General features: G+C 42.4%; 1 long non-coding RNA gene across 2 annotated transcripts in view; it reads right to left on the bottom strand.

The window, feature by feature from the left end:
• Positions 1-4,541: 4,541 nt before the first annotated feature.
• Positions 4,542-27,534, bottom strand: part of LOC120750726 (uncharacterized) — a 52,872-nt gene continuing 29,879 nt past the window's right edge. For both annotated transcript variants that reach the window (XR_005700124.2, XR_005700123.2), the window contains exon 3: positions 4,542-5,055. This is a non-coding gene — a long non-coding RNA (uncharacterized LOC120750726). The remainder of the gene's footprint in view (positions 5,056-27,534) is intronic.

The following is a 27,534-nucleotide window of genomic DNA, read 5'->3' as shown; positions in this document are numbered from 1 at the left end:
TAAAATCATGGTCTTGTAAACTGGAGTGAGTAACAATGGGAGAATAACAGTGTTTGGAGCAGTACTGCTCAGCAACCAGACCACTTCTGCCCTGGACATACATGTGACAGCCCCACTGATGTCAGCCTGCATACTGCTGGCTCAGCCATTAAATCCATACATTTGTGAAGACAAATTTCTCCCCATTTTGTGTGTACATGTGCTCAGCTTATGGCTCTGCTCTCCCCCTGGAAAATCTCAGCAGGAATTACCATCATGGGACAGCACCAGTGGACACTGATTTCCTCACTCTCTCACTCTGCTTCTGCCCTTCAAGTGCAACCTACTAAGCAATGACCACTTAGAAAAACCCCAGCATGACTTTTCAGTCCTTTTCTGCATGAGAAAAAACCAAATATTTCTCTGTACCTCCACTGTGTTTTGAGCTTCCTCACTGCATGGAAAATACATAACAAAATAAAAGCACTAAACTAGAACATAAATATTGCAGGTTTGTGTTCTTTGAGGTGCTCACTGGAGGTACTGGTGGGGTACAGGTGTCCCCACTATAACTTCACCACCACAGGTAGCAGTAAATGCCATTTATCTCCTGCCCAAAAGGTACAGTCTCATAAGGATCCTTATTTTCTCTTTTCCAAATCACAGACCCCGTTACACAGCCTCCTCCCCGCAAGGATTTCTGTGGACATTACCAATATTAGCAATTTCTGGTTCGGGCCGCCCCCGGGAACTAGCATTATTTCTACTTTCTCAAGGACAAAACACCTCAGAAATCCCGTGTTCCCAGGGCAGACACCAAAAACCTACACAAGGGATGAGAAATGAACTTGAACCTCCAGGCAGACAAACTGCTCAAGGTTATCCTGCCCATATGAGAGCTGAATGGGACAGCTGGTAGGTGGCGTGCGGGATGGGGACAGTGTGGGGGCAAGGCAGCCTCAGCTACAAGGAGCATCAACAGCAAATTGACTCAGACCAATCCAAGAACTTTCCTTTCTGCAAGTATTAATTGTAAAATTATTTCCTCAAGAAAGAACGTTAATTCTTCAAGTTAACAGTACACCCACATCTGTTTGCACTAAATACTTCAGAGTGACTTTAGGGGAGAAGGAAAACCCCCACCACCCAAACTTACATGAGTTTAAATACAACTATTTGCAAACATATACTCATAAAATACTGTGTAGGGAGGACTGATTGAAGAGCTGATGAAAACATCATATCTGTGATACCAAGGAGGTTACCAAGAGCGCTACATCTTGAAGTGATTCCCTTTTACTCCTGCGCTGCTGGGGCATCGGGCTGAACAGAAGCAGGATCCCCACCCTCCCCTTCTCCTCCCCACTTAGAAAAAATGGCAAAAATTGACCATTAGCTGGGGATTAGCTCATGCATTAAATAATGTTGTAAAATACTTTTATGGTGCTCCTTCTAGTGGTTTTAAAAATTACTATTCAGGACATCGAAAGCTCAGGGTAAAAGATATATATGCACCTTCTTTTTTTTTTTTTTTTTTTTTTGTAGCAGGAGTGTAATCTTTATACTGAAGATTACAATTGATTGTAAAAAGGCAGAGCATTGACCTCTATAGTGAAATTGTTCTTCCCTACCAAATTCAAAATATCTTAAGTATAATCAACTCATAATAACTGCCTAATCCTTATTATTTTGCTTTCAGAATATTTTTTCAGGCTTGGGTTACTAAATTTTCAAATAAAATGGAGTCTGCTGTCATGGCTTTTTATCCAAATGACTCGTAGTCTCTTGTAAACAGTTCTGTGATCTGATTTCCATTGGGACAGGAGTTGTAAAAGGCCAGGGATTTGTGATGGATTTACACGTATACTGTTTCAGTTAAGTTACCAAGGTCGACTTAACAGCCCCTTTCCTCAGAGTCTTAAATACATTTGCCACCCAGCCTTTCAGACCACGCTCAAGGAAAAGGGTGATGCCATCGTAAAGGGTGCTTGAACTTCCCTGAAAGCTCCGATTTACATTCTTTCAACCAGCAGTGGAATGCATTTATTCACTTATTTGTTTATAGTTAGAATGAGCTTTGTGAGGCAGCTAGAAAACTAACTCTGGCACATGGGCCCGACACAGGTTTCTTGGAGTTTTGAAAAGGTCATTCAAGGCTTTGGAACACGACAGAGGCCAACGCTTGGAACTCAATTGTATCGCAGATATTAACCCAGCCCTCTGAAGTCCAAGTCAGGAACAAAATATCAGATTACCGTGCTAATAGAACATTTTTGAAAGCAAAGGTCCTCCAGACTAAATACCAAACAAACAAACATTGGTCCCCTTTGATGGCTCACCACTTCTCAGTAAAGTTCAAACAGTCTGACTTGTGATTGCACAGAAATGCACCGATAACAAAGGTAAATGAAATTTGTGGTTATTTCTGAGGGCTGAATGGCTGGTCTGATTGTCTCATTCACTTGGCAAGCAATTTCTTTTCTATATGTTATTGTAGCCACAGATATAATTTCTCAAGCACTGTAGAAAGAATCAGATTAAAATATGATACAGAAGCAGCACTTACCTTGGGCTGATTAATATGTTTGAGCTGTTACCATGCCACCATACTTAAAAGCATAAAGATACGCCCTTCTACGCTAGTCTATATATAGTGATACCTCCCGTGTGCCAGGAAAACCTCTTTGATTAGTCACACTAAACCATTCCTTAAGTGGTACGAATTTCTCAGGCCTGCACTTTCAATAATCAAGTAATAAATTCTGGGACTAATCATGAGTTGTGCTGTCTCTCCTGGGTGAGGCGCAAGGAGATTCATCAAGAGTTTCTTTAACCAGAGAAAAACTAAAACGCCTTAAGTAATTAAAACTGCATCCCACAATCTGGAGCAAAATTGATTTCATGGGTCAAACACAGACCATACACTACGCACCACTCCACGGCACTCCACACTTGATTCCGTGTTTCGTAAAGGATTTTTGCTGGAGCACGAACTGCTGTGTCCTAGTGACACAGTCTGTGAGACTGTGAGTTCAGTCTGTGAGAAAAAGAGCCGGTTCAGCAGGTAAAACCTAAGTGCTAACGAAATAAAGATAGCTGGGTTTTTTTTTTCTTTTCTTTTTCATCTTTCACAGACTGACAGCAACAGCCCGAGGAGGCACAGACATGGTGATCTTCTACCATCCAGAAGCTTTTCTCAACCCATGTGCCAACCCTTGGAGCTGTAACAATCAGCTTTGAGCAAGGGGCAAGGACATCTGAGCCAGGCTTCTGAACTTGAACGTACAAATACATGAAACCCTAGGACCTACCAGCACTCTTAGCACTCTGCTGCCCTAAATGACAACATTCTTCAAAACTGCGCACGAAATTTAATCTAATTCTTTTATACTCATGTTACCATTCGCTTGGCTAAAACATTGTGTTTCTGAGCCAAAACACAAAGTTAATCTATCATAATGCTTCTCCAGGTGAGATTTATTATAAATCACTTTCTAAAACCCGTGTGTTCTATGTGCATGTGCATACCATATTCATCTTATTATTATCCAGTTGAAAAATTCCCAGTGTGTGCAACGCCTCAGATATAATAGCAGGCATGCCAACAGAATATGACACTTATGCTAATCTGCACCCCGCTGTGGAAAAACATACACAAGGATTCCATTACCACATTCATTAGGCTGCAGTGCACTTCATCTTGAATAGGGATTATGAACTATAATAGGGTGAAAACAGTTGATTGAATCCACTTAGCCAAACCTATGACATTAACCAAATATTTCGGCATCAGGAAGAGGAGGAGCTGGACCCTCTCCTGGTGGGATGTGTTGCCTTTGCCTCGTCTCTCCCTGGCACTTTGGTTAGTATGAGAAAAGTTTTGAGAAGGCCGAGGTCACAATGAAACTTCTCGTTGAGAAGGAGCTTTAAATATTCAAAGTGCTGCCCAAGAACTAGTGGAGAGCGATGTGACATGGATGCTGTTGGGAGAGATGGGGACTTTCCAGACACATGCACTCTTTCTTGATTCGCACAGGTTTCTTCAGAGCACATTAGCAAATTCTCCATGCACCTGTTAACACCTCTTTTTGACGCCAGTGGAGACTCCCAAGCTGACCACACGTGCAGCAAAACCTCCCAGTGACGACATTCCACTGCCTGAATGGTAATCGCATTCAGATGAAAAAAAGACGTTTTCCAATTTTCAGGTTTCCCAAGCATACCTCGAGCGCACACACCATTTTTTGGTTCTACCCAGTACAGTTGCCATCTGAGAGCCTGCCTTTCTTGGCAAAAAACTCAACTCAAACTATTTAATATGCTGTCAGAAACAACGAAGACTGGAAGGCAAGTTGCCACTCGAGAAGTATTTTGGAATTTAGTTGTGCTCAGAAATAAAGAAAAAGAAAAAAGAAAGAATGAAGACTTCCCTGTGTACGAGACTCAAAAGTTGATAATAAAAACCTTCTGTGCCTAGCATTTAGTAACTTCTGTGACTCTCCTGTTTATATACATCCTTTTTAATGCAGAGAGTAAACAGGAAGTTCCTGTTAGGAGCAGCGCAGTAGAACCGAAAGGAGAATTGCTGAAATTGGCGACAGAAGCTCTGCCGTGGTCCCTTCTATCAGCTAAAAAGCCAAGGAAAAGAAATAGAGTAGGAGAACATGGGAAGTGTCATCGAGCAACCAAATATATTCAATATGTCTAAAATTTATTTTCCTTCCATCCATCTGACCCGCATTGCACGGCGCTTACTCGGGGGCATTTGCCGAGCTCAGTTATCCCCCTGCAAGTGCTTCCCACTCCCACTGCTCTCCCAGCTCTTCTTCCACCCAAGTTTTGGCAAAGATGGATGCAGCTCCCACCAGGAAAGACGAATCCAGCAGCAGCCAACACCAGTGTGGAAGAGGGGATGTCCTCCCGCTGACTGCCAGCCACACGAGGTGAACCCAGCTGGCAAGGATGACTCCTGAGCCCTTCCCTCCTGAAAACACAACGCTGTGTGGAACTGGGGGATGAACAGCACTTGCAGGTGCTCCTTTCTGCACATTCTTCTGATTGAGGGTGGTGAAGAAACTGAGGAAGAACGTAAATAGAATTACGAGCATTAAAACAGAAAGGGAAAAAAAAAAAAAAAAAAAAGGGGGGGGGGGGGATGGATGAAGTTGATGGGAAGGTTGGTAAAAAAAGTGGGGTTTTGTGGCAGAATTCACATAGAGAGAAAGGTGATAGAGACCAGATGGGACTTGGCAGTGAAAAAGCTGGAAAAGACCAGTTTGCTGATGGCTGTGGTACTGAATACTGAACTGATTTGGAGTTTGGGAAGAAAGAATTTCTGGTAAAAAGAAACAGCTTATAACATGGCAAAACATCCAGCATCATGTTAATCAATGTGCTCGGGAGACAAGGTAACTAATCATCACACAGGCACTGGGTACAGGCTGCAGGGGTCCAGGGATAAAATCAGCTGTCATGGACAAGGCTTACTGCTGATATTATTGCATTTGTGTTTTTAAAAATAATATCTGATGTATGGGATTTCTGGAGAGTTTACAATACCCTCAGTGGAAATGATACCAGAATCCAGCCAGCCTCATAAATCCCCTGTTGGACTCTGCATTTGGCAGTAATCCCTGAAGGTGAAATCTTTTTTTTTTGCTGGCATTACTTGCCCAGTTTTCAATGTCTTGCCCAGAAATAAAGAACTGGATTTCTGCATACACACAGGTATCTCAGGAAGATGCTGAGTTCTACCTGAAAGGATGATTTCGGCAGAAACTAAGGTAAGGTGGTATTTTATAGCACCAGATCTTCGGACTATAGGCTCAGTGTTAGTGGAGAAAGTTTTATTGCTAACTCCAGAAGAACAACCCTCTGGCCTGTATAAAATAACCAGGAAAAGAAGCAGCACTCCATAAACTCCTGAAGGAAACATGACACTCAGGAACAGCAGGAGAAACCATGAAATTTTACCAAAGGTAAACCACTTAAATTACCAGAGAGAAGGAACACGCTGTTGGGATGATATTTTTCCTTTTTTTTTTTTTTTTTTCCCCCTTTAGTTGAGGTCCAGCTTTGGTTTTTCAAGTTTGAAAGGTAAGTGGGAGCATCAAACAGGTTGAACGAGGCCCTGTTTTCCTGCTACGGGAACACGGCCCTTTGCACTGAGATTGTAATACAATCCATCCTCTCTGGGACTGCAAATGCTACAGTGCAAAACTGTGTTTGAAAACCTCTTTTATCATTCATCGTCTCCAGACTGAAATCATTTTTGACAACCTCTGCAGAAAACAAGCAGCTTTCTGGCTACTGGCGAGCCGATTAAAGGGAGGAAACACATGTTCACTGTCAGACAGAGCCCCTGGAGAAAGCATTGACAACCTTTTAACCTCCTTTCCCAGTGAAAGTGCCCAAATGTTTCTCTGGAACAAAACCCCAGCATTGTTTTAAGCATCTTTTCATTTAATGCACTATATTTTTTAAGATAGGTTAAGAGTCAGAGGAATTCCATTTAAAAGTGGAGATTTCACAATCAGTTCAATTCCTATGCAAGTGCTCACATAAAAAATTATTAAGAGGTAATTTCTTTTAATGAACATTTTTCTTCTCTTTCTTATTTTTCTTCTTTTTTTTTTTTTTTCCTCCTTCACTGTCTGACCACAGTTTAAATACCAACACATTGAAAAGTTCACTAACCTCTACAGTGATTTCTCAAAACAAGCCAAAAAGCCACAGGAGTGAAATTTTCTGAGCAGTAGGAAGGCTGACTAGCAGACATTATTAGCACTTTGAGTATTCAAATCTGGCCATGGAAACTTTTGTGAGTTACAAGATGCTGGAGCAGGAAGCACCGCACGCTACTGATACATTTGTTATCAAGGGAACTACTTTCCACTGTGATTAATCATCAGCAATGGGGGAAAATAAATTTTCTTTTGAGAAGTAAAACAAGATTTTTTTTTTTTTTTTAATGGAGAGCGCGTTCAGAGCAACTGGTCTGGCTTTCTTTGTAGTTATAAAAGTCCACTCAGAGGTTGTTTAACATTTAACCTTGCTATTTTTACCTTAATATCAGCAGCTGGAATAGTTCTGTCTGTTTTGATAAAACGAGACTTTTTTTCCATGTTGCCTATTTGCTTTTACAGCTGAAAGGAACTGTTCCAGCTGAAGTAGGTAACTATAAAACTGCAGCGGGCTAAGCCGCCTGGGAGAAGAATAGATTATTTGATTAAATGTTCCTGCAAGTAACTGCACAAGGCACTGTCCAATAACACACAATATCTGCTAATGAAAGATAAAAGGCGGCGAGCTCTGCAGGTATGGAATCCCGTGGGGATTTGCTTTTCCTTCTCCAAAGGAAAAAGCCCCGCTCCAGCCATGCTCAATGGCTCTGCTACCATCTAACTTGTCCTAGTTTTTGCACGGATTACGACTTGGCTAATGTTAGCTGTGGTGGGGGAAAAATTTTCGAAGCTGGAGCTTGGATACTCCAACATTTCTTCAAAAGGGCTAACTTTTTCATTTTTTTTCCCCATTTTTCTCTCTTCAAAGATATCCTTGCTCCAATAACAGAGTTCAAAACACGGCTGACAATTTTTAGATGACGGCTTCATCTGCTTTTTCAGGCGTGGCAAATGCTCACAAACCGGTTGGGTTTTTTCGCATTATTCTTCACCACGCAGGCAGCGTTTCACGCGGACACGCTGGGACACACAGAAGATGTCCCTCCTGATGTTGTTTCTGCTGGGTCCCCAGCTGCCTGAACCTATCTTAGGAAACGGGAGGAAGATTCGATCCCAGCTCCTGCAGCAGCGTTTTGGGTGAGACTGGAAATCAGTGGGACTCGTGCCCCTGAGTGATTTAAATGCCTTTGGAAAAAGGCCACCCTTGGAGGGAAGGTATGTTTCAACTGAGCACCTTGAATCAGGCAGGGGGTCAAACAATCACCACTTTCTTCCAACCCACTCCTGCAGACAATCCTATCTAATGCATCTCACGCAGTCACAGCAAGACACCTCATTCGTGTTTTAAGTAACACAACAGCTTGAAAGGAAAAAGTTTCTCTCAGAACTGAGTTATAAAAGCTAAAGAAGCAATTCCTCAATGTTCCTCCTTTCCAGGAGATGCCCACTTCACAATTTTGACTTCCCCCTCATATCCAAGAGATTCACGGCAGGACACAACCATTAAAAATGTCATATTTTTCACCTTCTTCTCCAGTCCAAAAGGGGGCCCTCCCCTCTTTTGAACTAGAGGCTAAGAAAATCAGCTCCCATCCAGCAAGCTGTGACATCTTTCAGAACAGAAGCCAGTAGCATTTGCAGAAGTAAATCAGAACAAACACAGTGGAAAAAATGCAACACAACAATAAATAGTAATAGCCCTTAACATTTTTTAGCTGAAGACCACGACACGCTTCCTTAACAAGGTAAATACCGTAATGCCAGTTTTATAAGTGGGAGAGCAGGGATGTGACAGCTGAAGAGTAGCCTGAAGACAGCCAGTTGGGTTGCAGGGCTGGAAATGGATCCCAGACCCTCCTCGTCTCCATCCCACGTTCCACACCTCCCACAACACACACAGCTTGCACGCAACAGCTCCGTGCAGTTTAACTTTGGGGGGAAACACGACTTGGTCCTGGCAGAACTGTTTATCGCAGGCTATGAAATGCCACGGATGAAGTTACCCTTGTAGTAAACTCTGCTAATTGCCTTCAGCCAAAATCACATGCTCAGCTACAGACAGATGCAGAAAAACAGAGTTTACTCACTGCTAATTGAGGCATATGTAGCTGGCTCTTTTCTGTGTGGAGAACTCCAAGCAGGTGAGTTTAAGTTTGGTGGGGTTTTTTGTTTGGTTTTTTTTGTTGTTGTTGTTGTTGTTTTGTTTTTGTTTCCCCCCCCCCCCACTGCGCTTCTATTATAAGGAACTATTTTCTAGTAAACAGCCTTCTGTTTTAATTTGAAAGCACAAAAATCTGCCTCTCATACTGTCACTTTGTTTGAGCAGTTATTTATTCCAGGAGCACCTACATTTCCAATTTACATTTGTCTCATTTCAGCTCCCTGATACAGGTTTTGTTTTGCATCATTTATCCACCAAATTAAACAATTTTGCATTGCTTGGTACTTTCTTCCCCTGAGAGCTTCCTCACGTCAAGCCACCTTTCAATTTTCTTTTTACAGCAATGAGTAGAGGAGGCCTCTCATCTCTGTCACCTCCAGGGGTTTCCTACAGCTATTTTCTGCACTCTCACACCTGAACATCCTCAAAAATGGAAACCCAAACCGCATGTCCTGGCGGGAGTCTCAGCAATTGTTTCCTCTCTTTCACTCCCATTTATAAATACAAAGATGGTGGCAGCAACTGCTGCTAACACCATCAAACTCAGGCTTTGCTTGAACATCGTAACCTCTAAATGTTTTCTGGAATCTAAAACCTCCCCAAGGCAGCTCTGCTCTTCTGGCATGAAAATACATTTGCAAAAATGTTTTAATTGGTGTAGGCTAGTGAGAGACCGAGCCTGCTCTAAATGATTTCTCTTCCTCATTATTTACTGGTGTAAATATAGAAATAATTCACTGTTATTACCTCATTATTATTTACCAACATAAGTTTATAAATAATTCAGTGATATTCATATTATTATTACGCATAATACCATGAATTATAGGAATTTTTTTTAAAAAAATCACAGTGGTTACCATTAAAAAGTCAACATTAATCAACTTTTGCCTCAAAGTTCTGTAAGAGATAGTGAAGTCTGCTCTGTCCTCAGAATAGGAAATAAGTGTGGGACCTCAGATACCACAGCATGGTAACTGTTGGCAGATGGTTCTTCTAAAATGGTAACCACTGCAACTGGAAGTGTAATTGGAAAACACATCGTATCGCGGTGGTTTACAAAAAGGGAAAGCCACAGTTACTGAGCACTCACCTAAACTATCAACTGCAATACCTCCAAACAAATCTGTCCAGAGAGATGGCTCAAAGCGCCACCAAATATTCCCAAAAACCTCTCTAGAGCTGATTCAAAAGCTTCTGTCAAAAGCTTCTGTTTGGATGGTAAATGGGTCTTGGGGAGGGAATAGACCTGATTTGGGTTTGGTTTTTTTGTTTGTTTGTTTGTTTTTGTTTTGTTTCTTTTTGTTAGACATTTTAATAAATACCACCAGTTTAAAAGGCAAGGCTACATACACACACACACACAAAAATACAGGAAGAGGGTCTGTTTTTCTTTATGCTGATCCTGTAAACATCAATCATTTTGCAAATAACTCTCATGTCGCATCCCAAAGCCTTAGGCTGCTGCTTTAGTACCAGGATTCTCAGAGAGCAAAGGTAAAACATCGTATTTCTTCCCTGTCCAGGGTTTTGACTAAATTCCCTTGTCCCACAAGGTTGCTTTGAATTCAAGTCTAATGCCTTGGCCCTGGGAAGGGGACACGAAACATCAGTGACTAATTCTTCCCTTTTCACTCCTATGTCTAGATTTTAAAAGGAGCATTTCCACCAGTTGTTTATGTCAGACAACTTTGTCTCTCCTAAAGCTACTGTGGAGCATCTTCCAAACTCCAACTATGTTGGAGGTAATTTGTATTTGACCTTCAGGCCACTCCTGTCAAAATTGTCTGACAGAAGTAAATTAAAAAAAAAAATAAATAAAAAAAATAAAAATCAATATACCTAATTTCTTTAAGAAAAACAAAATTACTTAATCAGCTGTTTTCAATGGATAAAGGGGATGTTTCCAAGAGTGAAAACAATTAATGAATTAGGAAATAGTTGAAAAGCAGTTTCACAAGATGTAGAAATGTCTTAAATGTCTTTTTTTTTTTTTTTAATTAAACTCTTGTATAAGAAGAAAAACAAGGCAAAAACACACATCTTGCATCAAATTAATGGAATATTCTACAAGACAAAAAAAAAGGAGGCAATGTCCCTCTCCTCAGCTATTCCTGTCCCACAGTTCATCCCTACTTTCCTCACCATGGAGTGATGACCATACCAACTGCCTTACAATTCTCAAATTTGACATAAAATTGCTGTTGCTATGCCAGGCTGGTCTGAGAGGACCAGCCCAGAGAGTAAAGGGTGATGAAGAACTCTTCCATTCCACAAAGACTTCCTAAACTGACAAGAGATTACAAAACATTTCCTCAATATTCCATACACATCCAGCCAAATGGCGTGTTTTTTCCTCTGAATCTAAAAGTCCTGCAACAAAAAAAGAAAAAAAAAAAACTCTGCTTTCATCACTTGAAAATTTTTGCGTGGTGATGCAATGGACATTGAAATTAATAATGCTCTTTTTTTTTTTGATGCACTTCATCAGAGAGGGTGCGACAGTTCCAGGTGACACTTTGTTATTTATTTGATGCACCAGCTCTGTTTCCACAGGAAAACCTGACACTCAGCTATTTTGAGCGACAGCTTTCAGGTGGAGACAGCACAGCTTGAGGCTGGAATGACTGAACACCTTGAGGGCTTGATTCAAAACATGAGCAGTGGCATTTATTTAGCTGGGTTGTGATGAAACCGTCTGCAAAGGGCACAGATGTGCGTAAATCTTTTTTTTGTCTGCGTTTCACTCAATGTAACTCTCACGTTAATTGCTTTAAACGCTGAACTCCGAGTCAGGAAAGGAAAAGACATCCCTCTGAGCTGGCCACTCTGGGAATTTCACGGTCTTCACAGAGTTCTCAAGACACCTTTCAATTTTTCGTTGCATGTAAATGAATAAAAGGGAGTTGTCCAATACCTAAAAATGCGTAATTACCTTAATTACTTCGGGATTGTTTCTCACAGCGTGTACATAGAGCTTACTTGTTCCTCCCTAACTTAAAACTTGAGGAACAAGATACAGAGTATGGATTTTTCCTCTGGCTCTTACCAAGCCTTGATACCAGTCATTTATCCCACACCCCAGTAAAACCTGGATTTTAGAAAAAATAATATTAAATGTCATGCAAATATCCATACTAAAGGAACCAAACACCTGTCTGATTAAACTGGCTGTAAAAAGTCTCGATAAAACCGCAAGTGCAAGTAGTTCTTTTGCTGTATTTCAGCCTTGTTGTATCAGTCTATTTAGGAAAATGAGAAGGAAACATGAAAATTAAACAAGAACCGTCTTAAAGATCAGAAAAATTCTTTAGGGGTTTGGAAAAAATTTTGTCAATGCCTTCCTGCACTTATACAGATCCACGCTTCCTGGCTTTCATTATCTTCTCTCCCTCAGGTGTCTATACCATGTGTACCCTGCTGCTGCCTAATTCACAAACAAGAAAGGTCTGCTTTGGGTTCTGCTCCCCAGCCTGACTGGGCTCCCAAACCCGCCTGGAAAAGCCTTTCCATGAGATTTTCAGGCTCTGTGCTGTGGGCACCAGAAATTCAGAGAGTTGGGAGAAGCACCAGAAATTAAAAAGACCAAAATTTTTTGAGGTTCACCTCTCTGCAAGAAAAGAGACCCAACCCAACACACAACTTAAAGAGTACATTCTCCCATTTGAGTTTTGCCTCAAATTCAGTACGTGTGGTAGCTCATGAGTCATTAAAATACAAAAGCTCCCTTTTGGCTTCGAGGGCAACTGGATCTCATTTCACATGCTGCCGTGCCTCGGCACAATGGGATGAGTGAAATACACGCTTTTGCTTCCGAATTTGCTTTCTCGTAGCCTGAGCCTCACCTGAAACGGAGTACTTTATGTGTTAATAACGTTTTGTTACAGCTATCCTGTGCAGCGCTTAATTAAAGTGATATTTTGTTTCAGTTGAATGATCTCTGACTGTTTTATTGTCATTTGACATTAAATTGCAATTTGCCATGCCACGTACGTTTCTGCACACGTTGTCAATACGATTATAAAGGCAATGTTATTGACCAAGAACATAATACTTACTGAGTGTCTTGAGAAAATACTCAGCTTTTTAAAGTTCTACGCATTCTCTCTCTTTTTTTTTTTTGGTTGTGAAACCTGAATTACTTTGGTTTCTTTAAAGCTCTTTGCTGCTGAATATCTCCGAGTGCTAACAGAATTTAATATTCGGTTGTCATGCATGCCTCAGCTCTCACCACAGTGCACTGTGTTCAAACTCAGGTCAGCTTTTCCCATGCATTTATAGGTGTGTGTGTGTGTGTGTGTGTGTATATACATACATATATATATATATATATATAGTATTTTTATATATATTTTTTAAAAGGGACGTGTATATCCATATATGTGTGTCACAGCTCAGGTCACACAGGACACCAGACATGATTCTGCCCCCTCCACACCTTCTCTGTCCCTTCTACAAGAGCCAGCAAGGGGAGAGCCTGGGACGGGGGCAGCCAGCAGCATCCGCCCCCACTCTGCTCTCAGGTCTCACGCCTTGAATTTGGGCTCCCTCCTCCAGGCTACATGAATCATTTCTGCCATGAACTTGTGACCCTGGCTCTGTAACAGCACCATACCAGGACCATAAGGCAGATAATGCGCAGCTACTTTGGTCCGTAGGGGACCTGACGTTTGCAAAGCTGCACTGAATTAAGGCAAGGCAGCACAAACTGCAGCGGAGCTCAGCGCGCGCTGGGAATAAAATGCTTGGGTACTGTTTCCTAAATGGAGGGGAAAAAGCTAAATCCATGCCCTCTCCTCTTTCACTCTGATTGAAGAGGTAAATAAAATAAAATAGGCTTACATGAAAACGTTGTCTGTTTTACTGCCATCTTATTTCTGCTTTACCAGCAGGCTGAAAAAACTTGTTGGACATCTTTTTCCTATTTTTTTCCCTTCTGTTTCCTGCCTTGGTTTTGGATAACCGGAGTTGAGCTAGCGTGTTTTCTTCAACAAGAGTTTCAGCATACTACGGTAACTTTAGTTTAAGTTCAATTTCAGCTCTCTGTTCCATCCATTCCAATCTTAAATACAGTATCACATAAGAGGTACTCCTGTAACAGCCTTAAGAAAAAATAAACAGCCAAAAATTACTAAGTTGGATGTAGCAGGTTACAGTTTCCCAAGTGCAGATCCAGCCGTGATGGCAAACAAGAACATCCCAATGACGTACAGGAAAACATAAGCGTGGTCTGCTTTATCAGTTACAGTAAGGTCACCATTAGTTACTCTTTTAACGGCTCATTTAATTAAATACGGAGCTATTGTCTTGCAATTATGTGTATCAAGTGGAATAAATACTCGAGTTCAATTAGGGATGTATTTTTTACTGGAATGGGTTTAATAAAGTTGCTGTGTTGCCACAAATGACTAATAGCGAATATACTTTTCTGACAATGACAAAACAAGTATTCTCACAGAAGTGGCTGGCATGTGTAATTTGATGAGTTCACTTAAATAGTTCGACGCTGGATCAAAAAAGGAAATTATACTCACTTGAATAGTTCGACTGCGGATCAAAAAAGTAAATTATATAAGTGGAGACTGCAAGGCAGAAACATGTGGACACAGCTGTAGTGTCATGTGTCACAGCTTTGCTCTGTGCCAGCTGGCACCGGCACAAAGGCAGGCCAAGCCAAACAATTCCTGTTATTCATAACAGCAAATGTGCATTCAAAACACACAGTGAAGGCTTTATAAAATAACTTGGTATTCAAATGGATCCACACTGCGGAATTGTTTTTTAATCACACATTGCTCTGCGCCAGGCCAATATGCCAAATTGTCCTAGTAGTCCAGAAGTCCTTGTCTTTACCCAAAACAGTGCAAATGCAGGTCTTGGCCCGAGTATCTATTGGATATTTGTGCTCAGGGCTCATAGCCTTCCTTGTGCGCTCAGCAAATAGATGTGCACCCTCAGCGCATTAAATATTCAGGCTTTCAATTAACAAGGGTGCACAACATGCACATTTGTGCCCATATTGTAATCAGAACTTCCCCGGCATAGAAAATCACACCATTAAGAAGTCTAGCTAGTGAGAAAGCAAGCAGTTAGGGTAGTTTCACAGACAAACTCCTTCTAGACTGCATTTATATTTAGAACCTAAATATGAAATGCAAGAGGTGTTCACTGTTCTCCTCTAAAAGGGGAGCTCTTCCAAGTATGCAAATAGGCTCAGCGTATCTAACCTCAGTGGGGGCTTCATGAAATATGCTCCTAGTGATGGGGAAAAAAAAAAAAAAAAAAAAAAAAAAAGCACTCAATCCAACTCTTTTCATTGCTGTTGGGGCAACTCTTACTTGAGAAAACATCTCCCCCAGCCATCAGCCTCTTTTTCTCCTTCCCAGTGATCCAAACCAATTTTATTGTTGCAGGATGCAACAATATTATATAAAGCCTTATTTCAGCATACCTGAAGTTTCATCATACCAAGAAAATGAATACTGATCATGGAACGTTATGCCTGAAGTCACGCAAAAATGGGAATTTTCAATAAAATTGGGTTCAGTTTCTCAGAAGGCGAGTGTCAACATTGCCACTCCAAAGCCCACGGCAACCTGCTAACACACACCAGGTAACAATCTCTGAAGAAGCTGAGAGTTTAAATATAGCCAAACTTGAAATAATACTCTGTCTCTTCCAAATTCCCCCTTCCTTAAGAAAAAATAATAGACCTCAGCCGTGCAGGGCAGGCCCCTTGGCTTCTTCTACAACACCCACCAAGTGCTCTATCCCAGCAGTGCCAGAAGAGAGGGGAGGGGGCCTGGAGCAGACATTGCCCTCAAAGGAAACAAGCGAAGCTGCATTCCAAGGAAAGGGAATATTTGGATCTCTGACCACAACGCAGCACAGCCTTCCACTGATCACGGCTGGCTGCTGGCTGCAGGAGCTTTGTGTGTGCTCAAGGCCATCTCCCCGAGTGGGATTAGTTTAGCCAGAAAAGGAATAACAAGCTTCCCACGTAAACAGAACCGATGTAAAAGGCTCAGCAGCAACAGCCCTTTTTTTCACCTTCCCCACCCACTGGCTCCACGCTGTAGATAACTGGCTGTAGCTTCTGCTGGGATGGGTTGAACTGGCTTCAGGGAGGTCTCCAGGACTACTCCACTCTGGGGATCTGGCCCCACGCTTTTTTTTTTTTCAAAACCAGGCCTTTCCTCACTCCAAGAACAAGAGAACCTCTAAATAAAGGGCTGCAAATTGAGGAGACGAGGAGGGATGACACAGCTTCTACTACCTTGTTTACAGTAGCCACTCTTTAATGCCCAGTGCCTAAGATTTGCCAAGCACATCTCATTTTCCTCCCCCCCCCCCGCCCCCCGCCTTTGGAAAAGAGAGGCAAAGAAAATCACAGCAACTCGTTCATTTCTGTGCATCATTTTGCAGCCCGTGTTCTTGAGGAGTAACCTTTCTCGCATCCTCTGGGTGTAATTGGTACTCGGGTTAATAGGTACCAGACATCTCCTATCAGGCAACATGGTTTAAATAGGCACATCATTAACGTGGATTACTCAGGCCATGTCTCCTATTGAATTAGTGGTCTGCAGGCCAGCTCCAGGGAAGGGGCTGGGGGCCTGTGTGCCGGGTATTGAAACATCTAAACTTTGGCCCCAACCTCAAAAGAAAGTGTGAAACGCCTTGGAAAAAATCCCAGCTCTTAGGCTATAACTGACGTTAAAAGCAAAGCTCCTGCAGACATCCAGAGGACTATTCCACCCCAAACTACAACAACAACAGCAAGCAGGAGGTTTAAAAAGGACTTTGGGACTCCACTTTAACCCTTTGCCAGCTAATGGCGGGAGGCAAGAGTGGTAGGCATCCGTCCCTTTTGGAAGTTCCACTCTCCTTTTAATTATGCAAATCTTTTACAGGGTGCTTTCAAAAAGCGGATCTGAAATGTCTGGTGAAGGATTAAAGCAGACAGACAGAGTGGGTACATCTACCAGATGTCTGCAGATGTTCCCAAAGCCTTTAGTGGCGAGTGGCACAGTCCTGTGTGGCTGAGCAGGTAAAGCTGGGTGACTGGTTCTCCTCCTTTTTGCAGGAGGAGGGAAAGGACATGGCACCAGCGAGGAGAGGTGGTCAGTGTGAAAACAAGATAATCCTCCCTTTACCAGTGTTAAAAACTTTAGATACTAATAAAACAAGGGAGGGTATTCATTTGTTTGGTTTTTTTCTTTAAATGTAGGATTTTTTTTTTGCATAATATTACTCAGATTTACATACACTCAGCAATGAAGTTAACTGAGTTCCATGTAAAGCACCAGTGTTTTGGGGTGTTTTCCAGCCCACGTATAATTGCTCACAGATGTTACCTGCCCTATCCCACTGGCGCTGTTGAACCTTCTGGTTTGTGCTTAAAGCTGGTGATGAGCAAGTTAAAAAGGCAGGACATAAAGCAGGGAATATGTAGTTGTCATCAGCTGATCTGTCAGATCCACAAGAGCTGGGACCAACGTCCCACGTAAGGAAACCAGAAGCAGACATTTCAAGCATACTACTGCAAGTCAAGCCCTGGCTGAAACTCCTGCTGAGACTGTTTATGACAGCAAAATCCTATCCAAAAAGTGCTAATATAAAATCCTACTTTTTTTTATTTGGCCATGATGTGGATAGCAAAATTAGACTGACCGCACTTATAGCAATTCCTCCTTAATGGGGGGAGGGCACATAAAAAAGGCAATACAATCTTGAAAATGCCCCATGTTTCATTTTTTTCCTCCATATTCTACTGTAATAAATTTACTGAGCTGTGGGGGCAGAAAAAAAAAAAATCTCTGGAATAAAGACATATTGTTACAGCCTCTGAACTGGCAGACAAATTCTTGTACAACGTGCTTAGTGTGATGTAAAGTGTTTGCAGGGATGGAGCCACAACCCTGAGATGGATCCATGCTGCTTTCGAGATTTGCTCGGCATCACAGCTTGTGGAGCAGGCTGTACCAAGCTCAAAGTCTACTGCCCTGCCATGGTCACCAAAACCATCTTTGGATCTCACTCCTTTCATGGGCTGTGCAACACTGAGAATGGAGAGAAACGAGCGGCAGAAATCCTGTTTCCTACCCTCCACTTCTAAAGAGGAAAAGGGCACAGAAGAAAGGGGACATTTCTGCCCCTCTTCACCTAAATGAGCAAGATGACAACTTGAGTGGAACTTACTGGTCTCTGTTGGGAAAGTGTAGATTTAAACTCAGATCAGCAGCAGTCATGACATCAGCTTTTGGCCTTCTTTATGAAGAGAGGATTTTATTTGAATTAAAAAAAAAAAAAAAAAAAAAAAAAAAAAAAAAAAAAAAAACACCAACTAGCCAACAAACCAACCAACAAACAAATGAATTAATCTTGGAAGTTTTTGATGATTTCCTGGTGCATATTTTCTAAGTAGAGTCTGTTCTTATAATATCCCTTGCCAAAACAGGCTCATCTCCAGAGGTTTGAGTTACACAGTTAAGATGAAGCAGGGACCTCAAGTGGCTGCAGAGATATGAAGTACCGGAATTTGACTGGCCTCCTGTCCCAAAAGATGCTGTATGCAGTTTGGATTTAGACCCTGTAGCCTTACGAATTTAAGGAGCTAAGACAGGAAAGGCCTTAAGAAAGATAATTGCTTTTAGCTGGGTGATGTTCTGAAGGCTTTTGAAGCATCCTGGTTCTTTTGGATTGGTTGCAGTAGAAGTGTCGTGCTTCCAGCACAGAGTGTTTCTGAGTGCCACAGAAGATGTGGCAGCCACAGGGACCCCAGCTTTTTGTCATGACCACAAAAGAAGGCAAAGAAACAAAAGCACCAATTATTGATGTTTTCTTTCCTTTAGTTTTGGGACGTTTGTCCTTCAGATTGTTTGCCTGGCTTTGAAGAAACCGTTTGGGGCTGCAGCCACCAAGAATAGCTGCTGGAGTGAAATAGGAGGACAGGAACCTCAGCAGTCCCCTGCCTTAGGTGCTGTCCTACCAAGCAGCCTGATAGCTCCAACCTACTAGCGCCCTATTAACTCCAATCTCCCATCCCTTTTTGCAGCATCACCTTTTCCCCCTGTCTAGTTTCCGTGATCCCAGGGAACAGTCAAAAGAACGTGATCAAAACATGATAAAATCCTCAATTAGTATATCAACTTCAAGCTTCTAGCCATAGTCTCGATATACCAAACCATTTCTGCCACTAGTCTTGCCAGTTTTGGTTGAAAACCAGAGGTTGTCTGCAAGTCTGTACTTGTACACAGTCACACAAATTTTTCTATAATTGTCTGCTAAGAAGCAACACAAGATAAATCCGGACCATATTCCAAGAAAGCTTCATCTTGTTTATTCTGTTTTCTGTGGTGGCAAAATTTTCTCTCCTCTTGTCAAAAGTCTTCCAGGAGGAGGCTGAGATTTTTCTTATGACTCAAAATATGTTTTAATAAGACTAAAAAGAAAGAATCAACCAGAAATTTCTGCAGCAGCTAATATTTAGGGTGCCCAAGGCTATGTATGTGCTGATTTTAAAGAGGACAGGTGCCCCGGCATTTTAGCAAAGATTTTGCCTGAAGCCAAGTCCCTCAAATCGCCACTCAACATCCAGCAGTAAGAACAGGATTTTGCTTTGCAAAGATGGGGTCACAAAAGCACCTAACAATCAAGCCAAGCTTGAGGTGGTGGAGACACCGGTGAGAACCTCTGAGCACATAACAAAAGATTTCTGCGCGTTTGGTTGGGAGGCAGGATAACAAAAGCTCCCAAAGCCCCTCGTTGCCAGGTCTGATACAAAGCTCCTAGGTGTACAGCCACCGTGGAGTCCCTGCACATTATCTGGCTCTGCTCACTCCCCATCAGCGTGTGCAGGGAGGGAATCCCATCCCTCAGGCTCCTTCCCCGGGAGTTACTCGAGGTCCGACAGCCGGTGAGGTCACCCCCAGTCTCGCCAAAGCCTGTATGCCATTACAATGAAGTAATAATGTATTTATAACACACCTAACCACTGATGGCTTCTATTCCTGTCGAGGCTCTTTTTATTTTTTTCCCCCTGCATTTGCACAGATGTTGGGGTTTTTTTGGTTTGTTGGGTTTTTTTTGAGAGCTGGTCTCCAGAAAGAGCCCTGCAGAAAACAAGCTATGTCTGTTGATCCTGGCTGGCTTTTATAACGATAGTTGTTAGCACGCAGGATTTATGTTTCAAATATCATTTTAATTTCTCGGGCTGCATTTTTAACCACAAGATGTTAATTCAATGGTGCACTATAAATGCTGCAGCTCCTTTATAAAAATGTAGGACAAGCTGTTTCTAAGGAAGAATTCTGAGAGTCTGATTCATAGAAATACGACTCACATACATTTTCCATGGAATTTGCTCTGAAATATGTGTGGAATACATTCTACAATAAATTATGTACTTTTGTGATTCATTAAATCCTCTCCCTGCTCACAAGTAGTAAGCTCTTCATTATACACAGAAAAAGTGCAATCAGCCCAAACCAGCAACATTCTTATCATATGTGGTGGGTACTTTGTTTTTGATCTTAAAAAAAAAAAAAGAAATCTATAAAAGCATTTAGAGAAAGCACATAAATTAAGCTGGCATCCAGCTTTAATTTACACTGAAGCAAATTAAGGATATCTACACCCATAATGATTTCCATGTTCAGTGGAAGGAGTTATGGCTCAGGAGGACTCTCTCAAATCACAGGGATTATTAGGAACGGATGACTACTGAAAAAGACATTTCTAGGAATAATTCCACTCACGTTATTTTTCTTTCTATCACTTTGTCCTGGCAATGGTAACACTCCTTCTGTGCTTCCTGCCAGTGTGCAGGTGCCTGTGATGTGGTTTCGCTGGCATGCACCCTCCCGAACAGGGAGATTGGAGGTGTCACCTGTGACACTGTTCATGTGCCATTTCAGCTCACACGGTGCACGTCGAAAGCACTTCCTGGACAGCTGATTAAGGGCCAGGAAAAAAAAAAAAATAATGTGTAGCTTATGTAGCTGATGACATTTAAACAATTTTAGCTGACTAGCTTGGCTAGCAAAAACCCAGATATCAATCTGCTCACGATCACTTCCATGGGAAAAATGACCTACTTTGCCCTTCCTAGGATTCCAGATACGTTGAAAACAGATATTTCTGCCCCCAGACTTCAGGTTTCCCTTATTCTTCCCCACTTTGCCAATGAAACCATTTTTCCCGAATGCCAGTATCACCAGAGCTTAGTCAAACCGTCACACCTCTCGCTGGGAGCTACATCTCTGGAATATTCCTTTTCTGACTTTCTACACCCTGCTGCCATTTGCCTCCAAGAGCATCACAGGGGGCAGCCCTACTGCAGAGGCCTCTGTTAGTGCTTCCCGTGGGCACTGGCCTGGGGAAGCTCAGGATCTGGACCTGGGACTCCACCATGTGCTTTGGGTACTGTCTGTAGCAGCAGGACAAAAGGGAAGGAGGGAGGAGTGGACAGCGGGGCTCCTATTTTGAAGGCAAGAACCCGACTGGAAGTACCCCACAATCAGACACTTTGTGCAGAAAGCCAAGATGCATTCTCTCTGCACAAAGGGAAATAAGAAATATCATTTCACCATTCTTTTTAAATGTCATGTCCCGGCATATCAAACTCATTTCATCTTCAGATCATCCCACCATGCTCCGTTAGCTACCAGAAGATGCGAGCCAGTGTTACCACCACAACAAACTCCCAGTACAACCATATAATTTCAATTCTTCACACATTTTCTTCCCGTGCACACAATGCCTTTGGTAGCTCAGTAAAAGTCTCCTCTCTCCAGTCCACTGCCACGGGCTACCAGGCTGAAACAAAGCTCAGTTTCAAAGCCGAAGCATAATGAGCAAGCGGGAGGGAAAGAATGAAAGAAATAATCGGCGGTAGCTGTGCCTGTGTCTCCAGAGGTTCTCCTGGCTGAGGACTCGACCCCAGGGTGGGCCATCAGCTCTGCTGCCCGCCTGCCCCATCCTTCTTGGATGCGTGGCATTGAAATGCCACCTCTTGAAGAGCCGCACGGCGAAGCCAGGCAGGCTGCCAACCCGAAAAACGTCAGCTTGTGAAAACCTCAAGGCCCCTGCAGCGGAGTTCTCTTTTGTCCCGTTTTTTTTCCCCCTCTGCTAATACATAGGTTGGGAAACATTCCGGCTGAATGAAAGATATTCGGGGCAGGAATCATCTTTTGTTGTTGTTCCAGGCTGTACCCAGGGTATTGGGGTCGTGGTGCCCGTGATGCCAACGATGGCAGCAAAATATGCCGGGGTCACAAAAATAGCGAACAGTACCAGGTATGAGACCTCTGACAGGGCAAGGAGGAATAGCAGCATCCCTGCCAAATAACCTCTGCTGGGCAAAAAAAGGAGCAGGTAGTTCTCCCTGGATGGCATGGAGAAATAATCTCTAGATGAAGGAGGGGCTCAGTAGTCAGACTGTGAAAGTACTCATAAATAGTTCTCTACCAGAACGAAAAATGCACGAGAAGAAAGAGGGCAGCAAGAGGAAGAGAGAGGGAACAATTTTCCTCCTCTTATTTTTTCCCTTCTGGAGTGAATTTCAATCCAAGAGATCTTTCAGCCAGTTCCCCTTTCCCCTGTGAGTCTGGGCCTGACTTTTCACTCTCCACACCTTGCCTAGTCATTTGCAATCATATGAAGCCAAGCCAGAGATAAATAAAAATGCTCTCAAATTTGGCAGCATTTTACACCTCTGTGGTTAATGCAAAACAGAGCTGCAAAGTTGGCCTTTTTCTTTTTTTTTTTCCTTGTGAGAAAAACACACATATCTCACCAGTGTAACCATCTGTTGTGTATCCCACTTTGGAGGAAAAAAAAATGATGGCTAATAAGGAATGTCACTGCTCTGAAAGGGGAAAAAAATGGTCTCAAAGAACATCAGGTTGAAGACAAGAGTGTCCAGCCAGCGTGGCAGAGGTGTCTGTAGGATTCTTCTCTTCTCCCACTCTCCTGCCACGGGACACAACCGTGGGAGATCAGACCTCAGAGACCATCACCAGCAGGGACTATTAATCCTCTAGACAGGTTTCAAGACATGAAGGCATCAGTGTGGTGTTGTGTTTGGGGTCTGTCCCCCCTGCCCTCCCCCTTCTCACTGGCCAGGCTGGTACTGGTAGTGTTTTCTGGCTACGTGTTCCCGTGTTTGGATGTACCCCAGAGAGCCGCAGTGCTCTTAGAGCGATGCTGATCAGTAGCTCTGGGCGGTCATGGCAACAGGGCAATGACCGTGTGGGCTTCCCAAAGGAGCTGCTTCCACTGTCCCAAAACAACCCTTAAATTCCTTAAATTCGCTGTCCTTAAGCAACCCTTAAATTCCAACCAAAAAATCCTAACAAACAGAAAAAAAACCCCCTGAACTTAGACAAAACCAGGGTTTTGTCATTTGTGTAGTGCCTACTGACACCGTGCAGGAGCTGTATGAGAATACACAGCCCCCAGATCCACCGTATAAAAAGAGCTGGTGTTTTAAAAATTAAAAGAGTAGAGGGAAAGTAAAAATCCCTTTATAAAAGCACCTGAAAATATTATGGGCCATGAACCTTCGTTTCTGATTTCGTCTTGGAGCAGTGGGTCCAAACAAAGCCCCTCTTCCTCTCTTTTTACTGTCTCCTTTACCCACCCATCATTTCACTCCCCCCCCTCAGAGTTCTGCACAATAAAACGAATTATAAAAATTAAACGTAACAAAGCTAAAACTTTGTTTTAAAACACTAAATTGAAAAGACTGGTTTGAGTTTCTGCATTTCCTGAGTACTTACAGGCACCTGCAGAAGAGCATAAGGACTGACAGAACATGGAACACACTATCCTGAAGTAAGTGCATCACAATAAAACATATTTTGATATTGCAGCTCTCACAAGTGATTATCACAAAGGGCTCTACAGGAATAAGTAAGTAGAATTTGGAGGGCGAGGTTTTAAAAGAATGAGAGACTCATCGGTATACTCCTGAAAAATGAAAATTTGGAAGGGAAAAGAAAGGAAAAATTCTCTATCAACCTGACCTAGATTTAAGTGTTTGTTTCTTGCAAAACCAAATACACATAAACTTATTTAGTTTGAAAATGCCATTAGACCTGAAAAAAAAAAAACCAACCCCAAAACATTTTGCTGCAGACACTTGTAAGAAAAATCAAATAACCTAGAGGGTTGGATTTTTCACACCACTGCTGCTGGTTTATTCTATAGTTCAGTGAGTAGAGTGATGATGCTTAACCTTTCTATAATCCGAGGTCCAAGTAACATTTCATATGAAGCCAAGTAAAGACAGATTTTCTCCCCACGAATTCCTTTTTTTACTTGCCACTTCTTTGCAGATTTGCACAAATGGATTTAAAAGTACAATTACAACAGTTTCATGGAGCGTAGCATGTTCCCTACAGTCTCCAACCCCCAGATGGGACATCTCCACAGAAAGGATCAATGTTGGCTTCTCTCTCCAAATGAAACAGCCTGGGGATTTAAGCTATTCACCCAGGACCAAACCACACATTCAAACCCTGCCATTACTCTGCCAGAACAGTTTTTGATCCCAATGTCTCCCACATTCTTGCAAAAATATCTAAACCCATCAAGCTTTAGGCAGGGCTGCCATAAATTTCTGTTGCTGGGGTTGTCCCATTTTCACCCGTAATTAGACATTCATGGAGTAAGGAAGGGACGTGTTTATGGAGGAGGTCATTCATGTGCATTCAGCTCCCTTCAACAAGTCTGAGACAAGCGCTGTAAGCTGCAGTCAAACTTTCATTTTCCCTTTTTCATTTAAAATAATCTAGTCTAAATTTTGTTTATTTTCTGGCGAGTTTGGAATGAAATTTTTCAGTCTTCTCAGAGAAACAGGAATGTAACTAATTAACCCTCGATGTTTGAAAGCAATTCAGTTAAGTCTGTTTGGTAATACAGGAAAATAATTGGACCATTAGGTGGGGCAACCCAAAATATTCTTACCGGCCCAGATATTCAAATTGAAGGAGTGCTAAGGAAAAAAATAAAGGTGGAAGAGGTAATTTTTGGATGACTACAAGATAGACTCAAGTGGAGAGCTCTGCAACAAGATAGATTGAATCGGACGGAGAAACCAGGGACAGCAGGGAACTTCCAGCAAAACCACTCAGGATGAGAGGAACTGATGAACCAGCCAAGGTTTCCAAAGGGAAACCAACGTTTCCTTTGGTTCAATGCAGAAAGTCAGGAGTGAAACTGAGATTTTTCTCCTCTTCCATACCTTGCTCTATGAAGCAGCAAAGGCTTTCAAAGGTTTATGAGAAGGGGAAAGACTTTCCCAAGAGGTGGGTTGGGAAATGCGACAGGGGCCAGGTGTGGGAGCTACTGCAGCATCTCTGAAGACGCTGCATTTCACGAGCCCCCTCTGCGACTCACAGGGATCTCCTTGAGCTCTTCCCCAGCCACGCATCTTCATGTCACCCTCCGGCTGCCAGCCACCACGGAGGTTTCTGTGATGGCAGGAGAAGCCAGGGTTCCACAGTGTTTGGGGGAATGGGGCCGTGGCCCCATCAGCTCAGCCATTAATTCACCCCTGGGCAGAAGTGACAAGGGCTGAGTCTGACATAAAAATTCCATTTGCCGGATGAACCGGTGAATGTACTTCATCATGTCCGGGGGACACTTCAGCAGAGCTGCTTTCCCCTCTCCTAGGTTCTGCCTGAAGTCTGGAAATTCCCTTAAATACAGGCACAGACAAAATATCCATGGGAAAATCGTGATAGGCACCAGATCAAATTTTGGGCTCGCTGGCTAGTAGAACAGAGAGCACAGAGCCATACCACAGCTACCACAGCCTGTAAAGGGCCAGAGATCCCTTCCAGGGACACAAACTTCATGAAATCCGCCACACAACCAAAAAGGGTGGAAATTCTGTTTAGGAAAAATACAGATGAGGAAGTCACAGATTCCACTACAGCTTGAGAACAAGCATGAGTCAGGAATGTTCAGTGCACTGGGCAGTCAAATGATAGATTGTCATGGAATACCAACCCAAAACCTATTGCCAAACAGATGGAAAAAAAAAAAAAAAAAGGGGGGAAATTGAAGTGCATAAGGAGAAAAAGGAAAGGAAGCAGTTATTCCGCAAGATGTAATGAGAAATCATTTCAGTTTCACCAAATGTTTTAATCTCCCGACACAAACAGGGAACTGAGCAGCTCTGTGCTGATCTTGTGGTTCTACAAAATGTCCAACATCCCTAAAAGGAGAATTTTCTCATGTGATGCTTAGCTGGGCTTTGGTGAACATGAATTCAGTGGGAAAAGGATGTTGTACTGTCAAAGGATTTCACAGTCTAGACCTTACAGGGCAATTAACTGAGCAGCTCAGTTTCAAGTGCTTCCCAGTTCTGTAATTCTTCTTTTCTGAAGAATATCTACCTGATATTTTTTCCCCAACTACTGAAGACTCAAGAGCAACCAAATAAACGTAGATGAGTAAAAAGGTACTTCCCACGTAATCATTACACCAGGATTGCATTTCACCACTCGTATTAACTAGAGGGGTAAAGATGGATGCACTGTGCATAAAAAGTGAGTATCAGTTCCTTGTGCAAGAGCAAATACCTCGCAGAATAAGCCCAAAATGCAAATATGAGAGGATCCTCCATGTTAGATGGCTCTACTGCTCCTTTTCTAAGTTTATAGTCAATAGCCATCACTACAGAAAATCACCAGGCTTCACTTCAGAAAGTTCTAGCAAAAGCACAGATTGTACATCCTATGAATTGTACGGAATTAAATTTTAACTATTTGGCTTAATTAATTTATGCAACTGCCCCTGATGCGTACACACGCAGAACTGACTGCAAGCAATTGAGGCAAACAATGATCCCAACAGTGACACAAAATACCCTTACAAATCAGGGCAGCAGGTCTTAATGAACACAAAATAATAAATAAAATGCTGAAAATAATAAACTTAATAAACACAAAATAAAAAATGCCTGCTCCTATCAGAAAACAATTATCTCCTTTAAAGAAAGCCATAAAAGGAAAAAAAAAAAAAAATCTATCACAGCAATAATTAATCTAGAGTGAATATCTTTTCAAAGTGGTTTCCACAGAACAAATCCCATTTAGGACAACGGGACATAGACCTAGGCTGTGCCAGGAGAAGTTTAGGTTGGACATTGGGAGGAATTTCTTTGCAGGAAGGGTAGTTTGACGTTGGAATGGGCTGCACAGGGAGGTGGTGGAGCCATTGTCCCTGGAGGTTTTTCAGGAAGATTGGATGTGGCACTTGGTGCCACGGTCTGACTGACACCGTGATGTCCTGTCATGGGCTGGACTCGATGATCCCAGAGGTCTTTCCCAACCTGATTGATTCTGTGATTATTATTATTATTATTATTGGTTTCCAGACATCTTTGCCTGCTGCCACCTGTAGTATGTCAATAATTGCCAAAAAATGCAGGAGAATTTCAAAATTATTCACATTCAAACTTGTCTTTACTCTTGTCTGTTGGTTTGCTTTGTGATTTTTGATGAGGGTTGCGACCAAGCACAGATGATGGCCACTCCTGGGGTATTTCTTTGTCATAGAATCACAAATTTTAAAATGTCACCAAAGACACGTTTTTGGTTCTATTTTGTTTTCAAACAATCCAACCTTGTTTCCAGGTGTGGAAATACATCCTATGTACAACCTCAGACTGGGGGAAAGCTGCTGAAGTAAATAGTCTGG

Source organism: Hirundo rustica, chromosome 3 (genome assembly GCF_015227805.2).
Source record: "Hirundo rustica isolate bHirRus1 chromosome 3, bHirRus1.pri.v3, whole genome shotgun sequence".
Lineage (NCBI taxonomy): Eukaryota > Metazoa > Chordata > Aves > Passeriformes > Hirundinidae > Hirundo > Hirundo rustica.
The sequence above is the reverse complement of the archived record's forward strand: the minus strand, read 5'-3'. Positions and strand labels throughout refer to the sequence as shown.